The following is a 13,790-nucleotide window of genomic DNA, read 5'->3' on the forward strand; positions in this document are numbered from 1 at the left end:
CTGTGGTCACTGCTGTCACACTACGGGGTCTCAGTGGCCCGCAGATGCAGGGCCGCAGAGTCCGAGCGGACACAGAGCCACGGTGCCCGACCCACTGCCCCCGGACATGCCGGCAGGAGTCTCGGGGGAGCAGTGGGAAGATCAGAGGCTAATGGGCTGGCTTCACAATTAGTTCTGGGCACAGGGACCAGGAGCCTGGCTCTCACCACGGGCAGAGAACCACGTGCTAACAAGCCAACGCTGGCTACGGTGCAGGGGCCACCGGTCACGTATGCGTGTGAAGCCAAGGGCACCCACCTCTAAGGAACCTGCCCATCAGACCTGGGCGTTATTCATCCACACACCTTCTGATATCTGAGCTGGGAGGTTACTGACAAGGTGCTAACTGCGTGGCTTAGTTAGAAACAAGGACCCAGATGAGAGCAGGCCACCCACACAGAAGAAACAAGTGACACAGTCCACCTGTAGCAAGTGGCTGGAAAAGCTCCCTGGACAACAGTGGGAGGGGCTCTTTGGAATAATGGTCACCCCCCCCCCCCTTCCGAACACTCTCAGACACTTCGGAAAGGTGTTCAGACCAGGGGTGCTCTGGTCTTCCACTGTGTAACTGGCGTGAGCCTCGGCCACCTCGGCTAGCGGGCTGCTCCGTCCACTCCTGCCTTCCCTGGTAACTCAGTGGCCATGTTTGCACAGCAGATCTACCTCCACCCTCCCATGGATACGGCAAACACCCCCTTCATCTGAATCCCCCTTTTCTCTGGTAAGACGGTGCTAAGATTTAAGAGCAGGTGGCTTAGGTTCTGAGGTTGTGGGAGCTGGAGAAGGCGCCCCCGTGGCCCCAGGGGTGCCCCGGGCCTTCTGGGGGGGGCCCCTTGTTTCTCACGCTCTGACTCAGCAGGGCGCCAGCCTGAGAGCCACCGGTAGCTCAGAGGCAAGCAGGGGTCCTGGGGCAGGGGCAGGGGGGACGCGTGCTGCCCCAAGGGGAGCCCAGGACGCAGTCTGTGTCTCTAAACCTGCGATGGGAACAGAGGGGTTCTGAGCTTTCCCAAGGCCACCCCCTGCTGGCTGCTGCTCTGATCCTGGGGAAGGCAGCCTGAATGACAGACGTTAGGGATGGTGGGGGGGTGTCTGACATGTGCAGTCGTCACCCCTACAGTCCTGCAAAGGACCACACAAGGCTAGCCAAAAATATTCTGCAATTTTCTTCTATGTCACAGTTAAAGAAACACTGATGTCCTTCCCACTTCCTTCCCACTGCCCCTTTTTCCTAGGGGTTTAGTTTCTCGTCAACCCAATGGAAATTTCCTCCACCAGCACGCTGCCGAGAAAGTTCCATTGCACATTTTCCTGAGATGCTTTCTAAGGCGTATGCTCTCTCCAGACCTAGAGGCCTGCCAGCTCTAAGTCACAGGGCCACCATCCACCCTAGCTCCTGTCCAGCGGTAGGCCGGGAGTCCCTGAACCAGAGATAGCAGGAAAAGGCTTGGGGCCAGAACTGTGGCGGGGGGCTGCACACGGGGGGCCGAGGCGGCCCCACCCAGGGTGGGCAGGACAGGGGGACAGGTGTGGGCAAGCGTGGGGGGACATGCACCTGCTGCACAGTGTTAGACGTGAAGGCAACAACAATGACAAACATTTCAGGACAGTTCCATGGCCTGTCCCATTGAGTCTTCTTATAACGGCTGCAGATGAACAAGCCAAGCCTCCTCCCTCGTCTGCCACAAGGCCCACGCTGAGCACAGACGGCCCGTGCTGCAAAGTCCCCATGCTGACATGAGATCACATCCTACTCGTCGTCAGAAACCAAGAGGATGTGGCTCGGCCTGTGGCAGGTCACAAGGCAGACGGGGAATCGCAGGAAACAAGGTGGAGGATGAAGACAAGAGATGCACGTGGTCCAGAGGGAAGGGCTTGGCCCGGGGATCGGAAAACCAGGCTCCAGGCCGAGCCGCGGCCTTCGGTGTGGGTGGGAGAGGCCGGGGCAGCATCTGAGACGGGCCCTGCCCCCACCTCTCAGCCTGACACCTGCTGCCAGGGCCCGGCTGAGAACCACCCACCAGGGAGTGACGGAGGGGCGCGGGGGTGTCACCCAGGCTGGTACTGCCACGGACGGTGGTCTGGACCACTCGCTGATGGGGGGGATGCTTTGAGTGGAACGGATCACGGAACCCAGGTCACAGAACCCAGACTCTGGATGGTAGGTGCACGCAGGACGCGGCCGATCAAACACAGCAGCCTCATCTGACTCGTCAAGAGTTGGTTATTAGCAGGAGAATTTACTGCCACAACAGTAAGTTTCCAATTACATTTAACAATACATATTTTCATAGTATTTACTGCCACAGCTATTTCAAAAGCATCTCCTGGCTCGTTCTTCCAAAAATTATCCTGAGGCAGATGATCGCCTACCTGGGCAGAGAAACACCAGGGAGCTATTTAGTTTTAAATAGATGTCTCCCCGGGGTGCTGGCGGAGTTTGCCAGTCACTCTCCCTGTAATATTTTCATCTGTTTCAGGGCCCGAGCCGGGTTTTAATGAGCATGCTCTGCAATTAGAGCGAGTCTCTCGGCGAGGCTGCACGTTCAGCCTGGACCCACCACACACACAGGCCTGCGCACTGGACGCCAGCCACCGCCCAGCAGCACGGACCCTGGCGGGGCGGTCCCCCCAGACAGCAACACAGCTTGGCTCCGGTCTGGAGACGGCAGCAGCGGCTGCGTCGTGCCGGGTGGGGCGGGGGTGGGGAGCGTGACTGCCGCTGGGCGCGGGGTTTCTCTCAGGGTGACAGGTTCTCACATCGAGTGTGACGATGGTGGCACAACTGTGAGGGCGCTAAAAGCACTGACTTGCATGATTTAAACGAGTCAGTTGTCAAGTATTCGCATCAGTCAAGCTGTTTTCAAAGAGCATTCTTGCCCTGAAGCTGCCGCACGGACGCCTTGGTGTTTCCCAGAGGCTCCTGGGCCCCACGGGAGGCCACCCCACTCAGCACCCGGTCAGACACCCCCGCGCGGGGGCTGCTGCGGGCCCCCCAGCTGTCACTGGCCTACACTTCCCGCTCGTCCTTGAGTAGGAATCCTACCGCCTGTCCTGACAACCAGAAAGTGTGAGAGGATCAGACAGTTCATTTCTTTCTGACTGACGTACATAAAACGTCCAAAGACATCACCCTTATTCTTCTGACCTTTGTTACGAAAACCAAACCTGAACCCTCACTCTGCACAGCACCGCGCCCCAGGGGACGGTTGCGTGGCTGAGGTGAGAGTCCGTGTGCCACACAGAGGACACCACGTGGCCACTTAGGGGGCCCCTTCCCAGTGCGGCAGCTCTGGCCGTCCCCCGACACACCAGCCCGGTCTTCTTGACGCTCTGGGAGTGCTCCACCAAGCACGCCCTGGGCTCTGGGAGTGCTCCACCAAGCAGTCCGGCCACGACATCAGAAGCACACACCGTGCCTAGCACACAGCCGGTGTTCACCAGCGCCGGCCCACGGAGGGCGCGGAACAGGATGGCGCGCTGACAGATGAAGATGGCGGAGACAACCGGCTCAGGCTGCGGCACGGGTGAGAGATCACAGACGTGGTTCAGGAACGGGCTGTGGGGACAGTGTGCGGGGACCTGGGGCAACTAACTGAATCGAAGGCCCCTGAATGGCCACCCAGAGACACGCAGGCGCCCAGCGGCAGGCCGGGCACACAGCAGGGCCAGGGATGATGTCCAGCTGTTATCAGACAAGGACCTGCCGAGGAATGAAAACAGCCCCGGGGGAAGAGGGTGTTACTGAGAACTTTCTTTTTTCCAAAACGTTCTTTAAATGTTGTTACTGTATCCTTTAAGATGTGAAAACTCAGGAATAGAACACAATAGCTGTTACAATTTGCCCAGTGCCAAGACGGGTCTATTAGAAACCTTGTGAAGTGTTCAGCCCACCCAGCTCTGCCATGCGCAGGCCTCGAAGGCCCCGAGGAAGGCTGGCAGGGGACCCACAGAGCTTCTCGGGCCTGCGTCCCCTCTTGCAGCCAGTGGCTCTCCTAGTGGCCCGGAGCACGGGCAGTTCTCGCCACGGCAAGTCTGGGGGGAGGCTCTGGGTCACTGAGAATTCCTCCCCCAAATGAGGCTCTTCAGGAAGTGGTTTTGAAAAACCTTTATATATAAAATCCCCAAATCAAAGGATTCTTAAAATATTTTTAATCCCAGATTTCTATTAAAAATGTAATACATTTTCTAGAACACCTAAAACAGTGAGCAAAGGAGGCTGCGGCTGTGGGTCCGTTACAGCGCCGAGCCCGCTTTCCCAGCGTGCTGAGAGGCAGGGCAGACAGCGGGGGACCGCACAGCAGAGGGGGCCAGGAGGGTCCATGGCCACCTCTGCAGGGCCCTCTGAGGACTCAGTCTCTCTCCAGGTGGTGCTGTCTCTCCACAAGGGAGAAGCCTGCCCAGGGCCTGGACCACAGACACAGAGCATCCTGTCCCCAGGAAGCTGCAGGCAGCACAGGGTCAGGGACAGTGGGGTCCCACAGGCCATCTTCCTGGAGACAGTCTAGCAGATCTCAAACAAGCCAGATTCACAAGTTTATACTTTTAAGTCGGCCCTGGCCGGGTAGCTCAGTCGGTTAGAGCGTCACCTGAAACAACAAGGTTGTGGGTTCAATCCCCAGTCAGGGCACACATGGGAAGCAACCAATGAATGCATAGCTAAGTGGAACTACAAACGAATGCTTCCCTTCCCCACCCCCCTCTCTCTCCTTCCCTCTCTCTGTGTCTCTAAAAATCAATAACTGCAGTTGAAGAAATTAAGCCCTGGCTAGATAGCTCGGTTGGTTGGAGCGTCGTCCTGAGATACAGGGTTGCAGATTCGATCCCCAGTCAGGGCACACACAGGGGCAGCTCAATGTTCCTGTCTCTCTGTCTTTCTCTCCCTGCCTCTTTCTAAAAAAAAAAAAAAAAAAAAAAAAAGACTTGTAAGTCGAGCTTCCAAGTTTCATAGTTTGGAAAATCAAATAGGGCAGAATTTCTGCTCTATCGGGGAGAGCAAATACTTTCCAGATTTGCCTGAGAAACCAAAGACCTCCTGGCCAGGTGTGTGGAGGGGCTGCAGGGGTCAGATGTGCCGATTCAAATGTCCTGGCTTCCGCGAGTTCCGTGCCAGCTGTGCCAGCCCTCAGATGCCCCCCCCCCCGCCGTGCACATGGCTGACGTGAGGGTGGCGGACTGGACTCTGTGAATGGAGGTCACAGAGACAACACTTGCTCTGTGGGACCAGGCACAGCAGCGCCACGCTCGCGTGCGACGGGCACTTCCGGCTCTCCCTCGTCTTCCTGTCTGCGCTGATTTAGACAAGCTGCTTCAATGAGCCCAAGTGCTTTAGTCCCCAGATCGACCTTCTCACAGCGCAGTCCACAGTCACAATGTCCACACTGTCCATCGGCGCCTGGCTGTCACTAAGTACAAGGCACAGCCTCATCCCAGCACAATGACATGCTTCAAGATTCAGTTCCCAGGGCCGCCTTCTCCAGGGAGCCTTCCGTGAGTCCCAGAGCAAGTCCCCCGCGTGGGGCTCAGGGCTCCTCTGTGGGCAGGTTCCATTCTCCTTACCAGACCACAAGCTCCCCAGGGGAAGGGTCCCCACTGCTGGCCTGTTCTCTGCACACACACAGCACACGCGTGTCGGTGCCACCACACATGCCTCCTTCCTCCCTCAGGAGGTGGGTACATGTAGACTGTGCACGGGTTCAAGGCCGGATGAGAAAAATTCTCCAAGGGCAACACCATGGCAACGTGGAGGTGGTGCCTCTGTGGAGCTTCCAAACCAGAGATGTTCTCAGAAGTTTCCGATCCCAGCAGTCAGAAGCCGAGCCTGCCTGCCCGGTGCCGACAGCCCTCCCTGCCCACACCGAGGCTGGCGGGGCCCTCCTGCCGCCCAGCTGCCGGGGAAGCACCTGTGGAGCTGCGCCCGTCTCCCTGAAGCACTGGAACCCTGCGACGGAGCCCAGAAGTGACCACAGTGTCAGAGCCTGAGAGAGCCTGGTAAAGGACACGGCCAGCAGCTCAGGGCCAGGCGAGGCCACGCCCGCTCCCAGCGCACTGCACATGCCCCAAAGCAGACAGGACGGGACACGTCAGAACCGAACGGCACAGCCCGAGAGCGAAAGAGAAAGCAGAGCTCCGGTTCTCCCGGCCCCCTGTTCTCAGGCTGGCAGGTCTCCTGAAATAACTGAGCCGGCTTCACTTGGGCACAGCAGGAAGGACAGCCCCCCTACCCGTGGGTGTCTCTGCAAGTCACACCCTCCACTGGTCCAAGCAGCGCGTGCTGTCTCTGCTGCAGTGGAGGGAACGGGGTCTCCTAACAGTGCTCTTGCGAAGGGGAGGGGCTGAGAACTAAAGCAGCAGAGTGACCTCAGAGTTCCAGATGGATGCTTTTTCCACTGTGCCACCACAGGTCAGGCGAGGACCCCAGCTTTAAAGGCAGCCGACCCACAGACCGGAGGCCCACGCGGACAGCTAGTGAACGAGGTTTGCGGAGGGTGTGGGGTGTAGGGGTGTGCCAGGCGGTGGGTGGGCCTGGGCAAGCTTCTGCTGGGAAGAGTGCAGAAGGCGAGTGGCCACCCAAACCAACTTTCCTTCTCCCTCCCTCCACGTCCCAGCTAAAAGACACCATTTTTTGCTGCCTCCCCTGTAGGCAGGGGTAACCAATGAAGAGTGAGCAGACCCTCATGGACAAGCCTTGAAGGAGGCCCCTGTGGAGGTGGACAGCTACCATGAGTGTGACACTGTCCATCATCCCTTCTTCCCCTTTCTCACCTAAGGCTGAAATGTGATGGCTGGTGCTCCAGCAGCTACTCCGCACCAGGAGGTCACCTTGAGAATGGGAGTTTCATGCTGAGAATGGTGGGACAAAAAAACCAAGCAGCTTAGGGAGCAGGGCCACATCACACCCACACTCATACACATACTCACACAGACTAACACACACGCATACACACACACTCAGATTAACACACACACTCATACACACACTCACAGACTAACACACACACATGCATACTCACACACGCTCAGATTAACACACACACTCATACACACACTCACAGACTAACACTAACACAAGCACATGCACACAGACTCACTCAATTCATACAGACTAATGCACTCACACACGCACACACTCACACTCACATACTAACAACACAAGCACATATACACAGACTCGTTCATACACACACACAGACTAATGCACTCATACATACACACTCACAAACATGCACCCACACACACAGAAGAGACAGTCAGTCCTGGTCAGCGAATCTCTACTGTGGGAAACAATGAGGACCAGGGATTGGGGGCAGCACCGCGCCGCTTGGCGCTCCACTCAGGGAGCCCCGTCTTGCAATAACGCCACTGTCATCCTCACTCACACAAATTAATACACAAAATACCCAAGGCTCCCAAAACACTAACAAGCAGAAAATGCAAGGTCACTGTTTCTTTAAAGTTAACGGTCAACGGTCATCATTTGAACAACACCTGCTTGAAGGAGGGAACAGGCGTAAGAAGATGCTTCCTGGTCCCGACGTGAACTCGTGTGTGCGCAGGAACCCACGGCGACCGGGACATGCGCAGGCGCAGACTCACAGGCGACCGGGAAACGCGCAGGCGCAGATTCACAGGCAACCGGAAAACGCGCAGACTCACAGGCGGCCGGGAAACGCGCAGACTCACAGGCGGCCGGGAAACGCGCAGGCGCAGACTCACAGGCGGCCGGGACACGCGGAACGGCAGGACGGCCGGGCCGTCTGGTGCAGCGTTATCATTCCTGCTGTGCGTCTAACCGGCAAGTCTGCAAAGAGGGCCCCCGACAGAAGTCAGCTTGGCACATCCAGTGAAGCCAATGTTCTGGGCGGTGCTAACAAACAAGCCCATTCACTAAATGGGTCCTCTGGGTGGGGTGGCACGGCCATCCTGGTAAGCAGACCCTGCTGTCACTGCCTTCGTGTCGACAGGTGAAGGGACGCTGGGCTTCGAGAGAGCCGCCTCGACCACCCCTCAGGGTCTCACGCTTCTGACCACACTCTCCACTCGCGAATTCTGCACACAGGCTCCTGGTCTGGACGTGGGCTCTTTGGGAGCTGGGCCCAGACCACAGGGAGAGGTGTAGCGGGACACATCTCTGTGCTAGGTGAAGGGTCTGTGGCCAAGGGGACAGGACCCCTCTGCCCATGCCAGGCCGGGCAGCGGGGTTGGTCTCGCCCTCCTTGCTTTATCTCAGGCCAATCACGTTTCCCTAACACTCCTGTGAATCACGCTTCTGAAAGAGGTCACTGAAACCTCCCAGATGTGCATGAGAGCGCCCTCACTGTGTAACAAGCAAGCCCCATGGGGCCCCAAGCCTGTCCACGCCCAGCATTGGGGCCCAAGACAGCCTCCAGCCAAGACTCCAGGGAAAACCTATTCACAGACCCCTCTAGCTATGGAATGACCATCAACCACCATCAGAGACTAAACTGAGAATCTGGGCCCATCCTCTGGGAGTTTCTAGAACAACAGCTGCTGGATGGCCGCTGGAGCAAGGACGCTTGAGAGAAACGGAGGAAACAAAGTTCAGCCCCATCTCCTTGGCGTCTGTCTTCAGGCGGCCATCGAAGTGACATCAAACAGTCACCGAGACACACCTGCCTCCCGTCCCTCATCCCCTCAGTCAGTGCGGGGCAGACTATGCCCTGCACCTGAGCTCGGTCCAAGTCACCTCCCCCACAAGGCTCCTGTGGGCCAGGGCGGGGGCTTGGGGGGATGGGGCACAGCGAGGCGGGCCCTCCCAGGACTAGAACTAGGGTGCCTCCCCCCCCCCCCCCGGGAGGGCTGCCCTGTCCCGGCTCCTGCAGGAGGGAGGAGGGCTGCACTTAAACCTCAGCCTAGCTGTGAGATGAAAACGGAACACACATCTCCTCACTTTGTCCTCCCTTTGTATTGGTCCCACCTTTTCCCTGGGCCCCTTCCCTAAAAATCTAGGGGCCACTAGTCCGTGTCCTCCGCACAGCCCACGACGAACTGCGGCCACCGCGCCTTCTGAACTCATTTCCCTTCGGCACACTGAGCTCTGGTCCCTGATCAAAGGGACAGAAACAGACCGAATGACATGGAGAACCACACTAGGTTTGCCCAGACACACTGGTCAGGGAGGAAAGGCAACGACTTCACAACACTCCACGTCAGTGGTAAGTCTTTTGTTTCAGGGCTAATTCGGGAAACTCCAGGCCTTTTTTTTTTTTGTATTTTTTTTTGTCAACAACTCACAAATTCATTGGATGCTGGGCTGGAGCATGCTGTCTGCCTGGAGCAGCAGGTCACGATTTCTCATCACTAAACTTTTCTGCTGTGTCACCCATCATGAGATGTGTCATCACCACCTAACCTGGTACATTTGCTTATTTATTCATAAGTTATGTGCACGGTGTCCTCTACCAGGAGACACAGGACGAACGTGTTGTCCTGCACTTCACAGGGAGAAGCCTCCACACGAGTGTCCTGGAGGCCCCTCCTGCACCCCACCCCGTCCCCGCGCCAGCAGGACAGTCCTTGTGACTGTCCACCCCGGTGAGACGGGCAGCACACCTCAGGTCCTCCTGCTTAGAAAGCGTCCACAGCTCTTGGAACAAAATGCAAACTTCTGAGCCTGCATGCCCGGCCGGCCAGTCGCCTCCGGATGCCACGCTGCTCCTCCCTCCCGCCTGGCCCCTCAGCCGCTGGACCAGCTGCCCGGCCTCCAGGGCCATGCTCAGACAGGTCACCTCGACCCCACTCCACAGCGGCCCCACGCCCTCCCTGTCCCGCCACCTCATGCTCCTCGAAACACACATCAGACTTTGTGACCCCGGGGCATCTCGCCCACTGGACGGCCCCCTCCCAGGACAGGGGCAAGCCTTTCCTTGCACTGTGACAGCCCCGGGCCGGCACAGGAGGCACACGCACCCCAGTAAGGGGGACAAGACAGGGAGCTGCCCAGGGCTGCCAGCCATGGACACTCACAGGTGAGCTAGTCTCTCATTGGCTCAGAAAGAGCTGCCTAATTTAGGTTAATGACTGCCAGTCACTCAAGATTAGGATTAAGGCCACTTCCTAGAACCACCACCTGCCTGCAGGAAACAGGCCTGCTGTCACAGGGACCGGCACCTTCCCATCAGGGCCAGGGGGAGGGGTTCCACCATTGTCAGAGGCCACCAAGCAACAGGGGCCTGCGGGAAATTCTGGTGGGGTTTTCCGTCGCTTTAGCTGCAATGCACAGTGTGAGGCCTCCATTGCCGCCACGCCCAGGTTTCATGTGAGTCTGGGCTGCCCCATCACAAACGACGACCAGGCCCGCAGCCCACCCGCCGCAGCGGGGACAGCGCCTGGCATTCCACAGCCAAGGTCACTCGGTGGTGGACAATTCCAAGAGCCGTGATAATAGCAACAAAGAAAAAAGAGTCTCAGAGATCTTCAAGGCCTTTAAGGACAAAAATTATTAAGTTCAATTGAAGGACAAAAAAGATCTCAATGGGAGGTATGTCACACAGTTTTTAAGACAGTTTATAAGAGGTTTGTCTGATTCTTGAGAAGCAGTTGGCTGTTGAGGGAGGAAGGTCATTAAAACAAGCGGCAGGGACGAGACGGCACAGAGCGAGGCTGGAGCTTCACAAGGCCAGGGACCCGCGGTGGAGACAGAACCCTGCAGAGCACACCATGCCCACCGAGGGCCAGGGACACGTGCCATCCCCACTGACAGTCTCGGGGACGCTGCCCCCACAGAGGGCCAGGGACACGTGCCATTCCCATTGACAGTCTAGGGGATACCGTCCCCACCGAGGGCCAGGGACACGTGCCCCATCCCCACTGACAGTCTAGGGGACACTGTCACCACTGAGGGCCAGGGACACATGCCATCCCCACTGACGGTCTACAAGACGCCGTCCCCACCGAGGACCAGGGACACATGCCATCCCCACTGACAGTCTAGGGGACACCATCCCCACCGAGGGCCAGGGACACGTGCCATCCCCACTGACAGTCTAGGGGACGCTGTCACCACTGAGGACCAGGGACACATGCCATCCCCACTGACGGTCTACAAGACGCCGTCCCCACTGAGGACCAGGGACACGTGCCATCCCCACTGAGAGTCTAGGGGACACCGTCCCCACCGAGGGCCAGGGACACGTGCCATCCCCACTGAGAGTCTAGGGGACACTATCCCCACCGAGGGCCAGGGACACATGCCATCCCCACTGACAGTCTAGGGACACCGTCCCCGACTGAGGACCAGGGACACGTGGCCCCCATCCCCACTGACAGTCTAGGGAGACACTATCCCCACCGAGGACCAGGGACACAATGCCATCCCCCACTGACAGTCTACGGGACACCCCGTCCCCACTGAGGACCAGGACACGTGCCATCCCCACTGACAGTCTAGGGGACGCCGTCCCCACCGAGGGCCAGGGACACGTGCCATCCCCACTGACAGTCTAGGGGACGCCGTCCCCACCGAGGGCCAGGGACACGTGCCATCCCCACTGAGAGTCTAGGGGACACTATCCCCACCGAGGGCCAGGGACACATGCCATCCCCACTGACAGTCTAGGGGACACCGTCCCCACTGAGGACCAGGGACACGTGCCCCATCCCCACTGACAGTCTAGGGGACACTATCCCCACCGAGGACCAGGGACACGTGCCATCCCCACTGACAGTCTAGGGGACGCCGTCCCCACTGAGGACCAGGGACACGTGCCATCCCCACTGACAGTCTAGGGGACGCCGTCCCCACCGAGGGCCAGGGACACGTGCCATCCCCACTGACAGTCTAGGGGACGCCGTCCCCACCGAGGGCCAGGGACACGTGCCATCCCCACTGACAGTCTAGGGGACACCGTCCCCACCGAGGACCAGGGACACGTGCCATCCCCACTGACAGTCTAGGGGACACCGTCCCCACCGAGGACCAGGGACACGTGCCATCCCCACTGACAGTCTAGGGGACACCGTCCCCACCGAGGGCCAGGGACACGTGCCATCCCCACTGACAGTCTAGGGGACACCGTCCCCACCGAGGGCCAGGGACACGTGCCATCCCCACTGACAGTCTAGGGGACACCGTCCCCACCGAGGACCAGGGACACGTGCCATCCCCACTGACAGTCTAGGGGACACCGTCCCCACCGAGGGCCAGGGACACGTGCCCCATCCCCACTGACAGTCTAGGGGACGCTGTCACCACTGAGGGCCAGGGACACATGCCATCCCCACTGACGGTCTACAAGACGCCGTCCCCACCGAGGACCAGGGACACGTGCCGTCCCTACTGACGGTCTACAGGACAGTGTCCCCACCGAGGGCCAGGGACACGTGCCATCCCCACTGACAGTCTAGGGGACACCGTCCCCACCGAGAGCCAGGGACACGTGCCATCCCCACTGACGGTCTACAGGACACCGTCCCCACCGAGGGCCAGGGACACGTGCCATCCCCACTGACAGTCTAGGGGACACCGTCCCCCCCGAGAGCCAGGGACACGTGCCATCTCCACTGACAGTCTACAGGACACCGTCCCCAGCGAGGGCCAGGGACACTCAGGCCAGCAGAGACAGTCCTAGGCCAGCCGGGGTGAGGGCAAGGCGTGTGTGCCAGGCACACCTCGGCCCCAGTGGAGGCCACCTGGGGAGGTTTAGGGGGTGCCCCCCCCTCCGCCCACCAGAGCAGTGTCAGAGGAGTACTCATAAAACACAAGACTGAAATGAGACCCAAGTCCTCAAAGGCTGCACCAAGAATGAGGAAGAGATCAAACAAAATGAGACAAGGTGTCAGCAGAGAGCAGCACAGAACGACAGACCTCAGCACTAGCTGACGAGGACTGTGAAGCACCCACCACAGACTTTCACGAGCAGTTACGAGACAGAGCCTCAGTGGAGGACAGAAGAGACAGCGCCCGTGTCTGTGGGACGGAATCCCACAGGAGATCTGACGGTCATGTCACTGAGTCCCAGAGACTAGAATGTGAGTGGGTGAAGAAAACTGGAAGAAGAAATAGCTTGAGAACATCCCAAATCTGGCAACAAAGGTAAAGCGACAAGAAGGTGAGTGAAGCCCAAAGGAGAGAAATCTGGAGAAACCCACACTAGCCTTGTGCAGACTGCAGACAGAAATGCCAGGCAGCAGCCAGCAAGGGAAGATGAGAACCATTCAAAACCCAGCATCCACTCTGGGGGCCGGGGTTCGGAGGAGTTCTTAGACACGACATCAAGAGCACGAACCACGAAAGAAAAAACCCAGCGCACTGCGGGCTCGTCAACCTGGAAAACAGAGCCAGTGAGCGGTGAGCCTCTCCGGGCGGGAGGAGGGGCGTGCAAGCCGCCCGTGGGACCAGGGACTCACTGACCATGTGGAAAGAGCTCTCAAAACCCAAGAGTAAAAGCAAACAGTCCAATCAGCAAAAGGCGGGAAGCAGCGCTCCACGGAAGGGGAGTCGGATGGCACGGGCGTGTGGGAAGGTGCGGGCGGTACCGGCCACCGGGCAGAAGCAGAGGGACGCCCGGCGGAGGTGCTGCCACAGGCCCGGCCAGGACGCGGGGACGGGACCGGCGCACACTGGCAGTGCGAACGGAGAAGCGCGGTTTCTTACACTGACTGTGCTCTCAGGACACAGCTCAGCAGCCGCGCTCCTGGCACATGTCCCAGAGGAGTGCAAGCGTGTGTCCCCTCGCCCCCTGGACGTGACTGTGCACAGCGGCTTTATCTGTAATAGCCCCAAACTGGAGTCG

General features: G+C 58.8%; 1 protein-coding gene across 1 annotated transcript in view; it reads right to left on the reverse strand.

Moving 5' to 3' along the window:
• Window positions 1-13,790, reverse strand: part of FOXK1 (forkhead box K1) — a 53,659-nt gene that overhangs the window by 15,752 nt on the left and 24,117 nt on the right.

This window comes from Saccopteryx leptura, chromosome 6 (genome assembly GCF_036850995.1).
Source record: "Saccopteryx leptura isolate mSacLep1 chromosome 6, mSacLep1_pri_phased_curated, whole genome shotgun sequence".
NCBI lineage: Eukaryota > Metazoa > Chordata > Mammalia > Chiroptera > Emballonuridae > Saccopteryx > Saccopteryx leptura.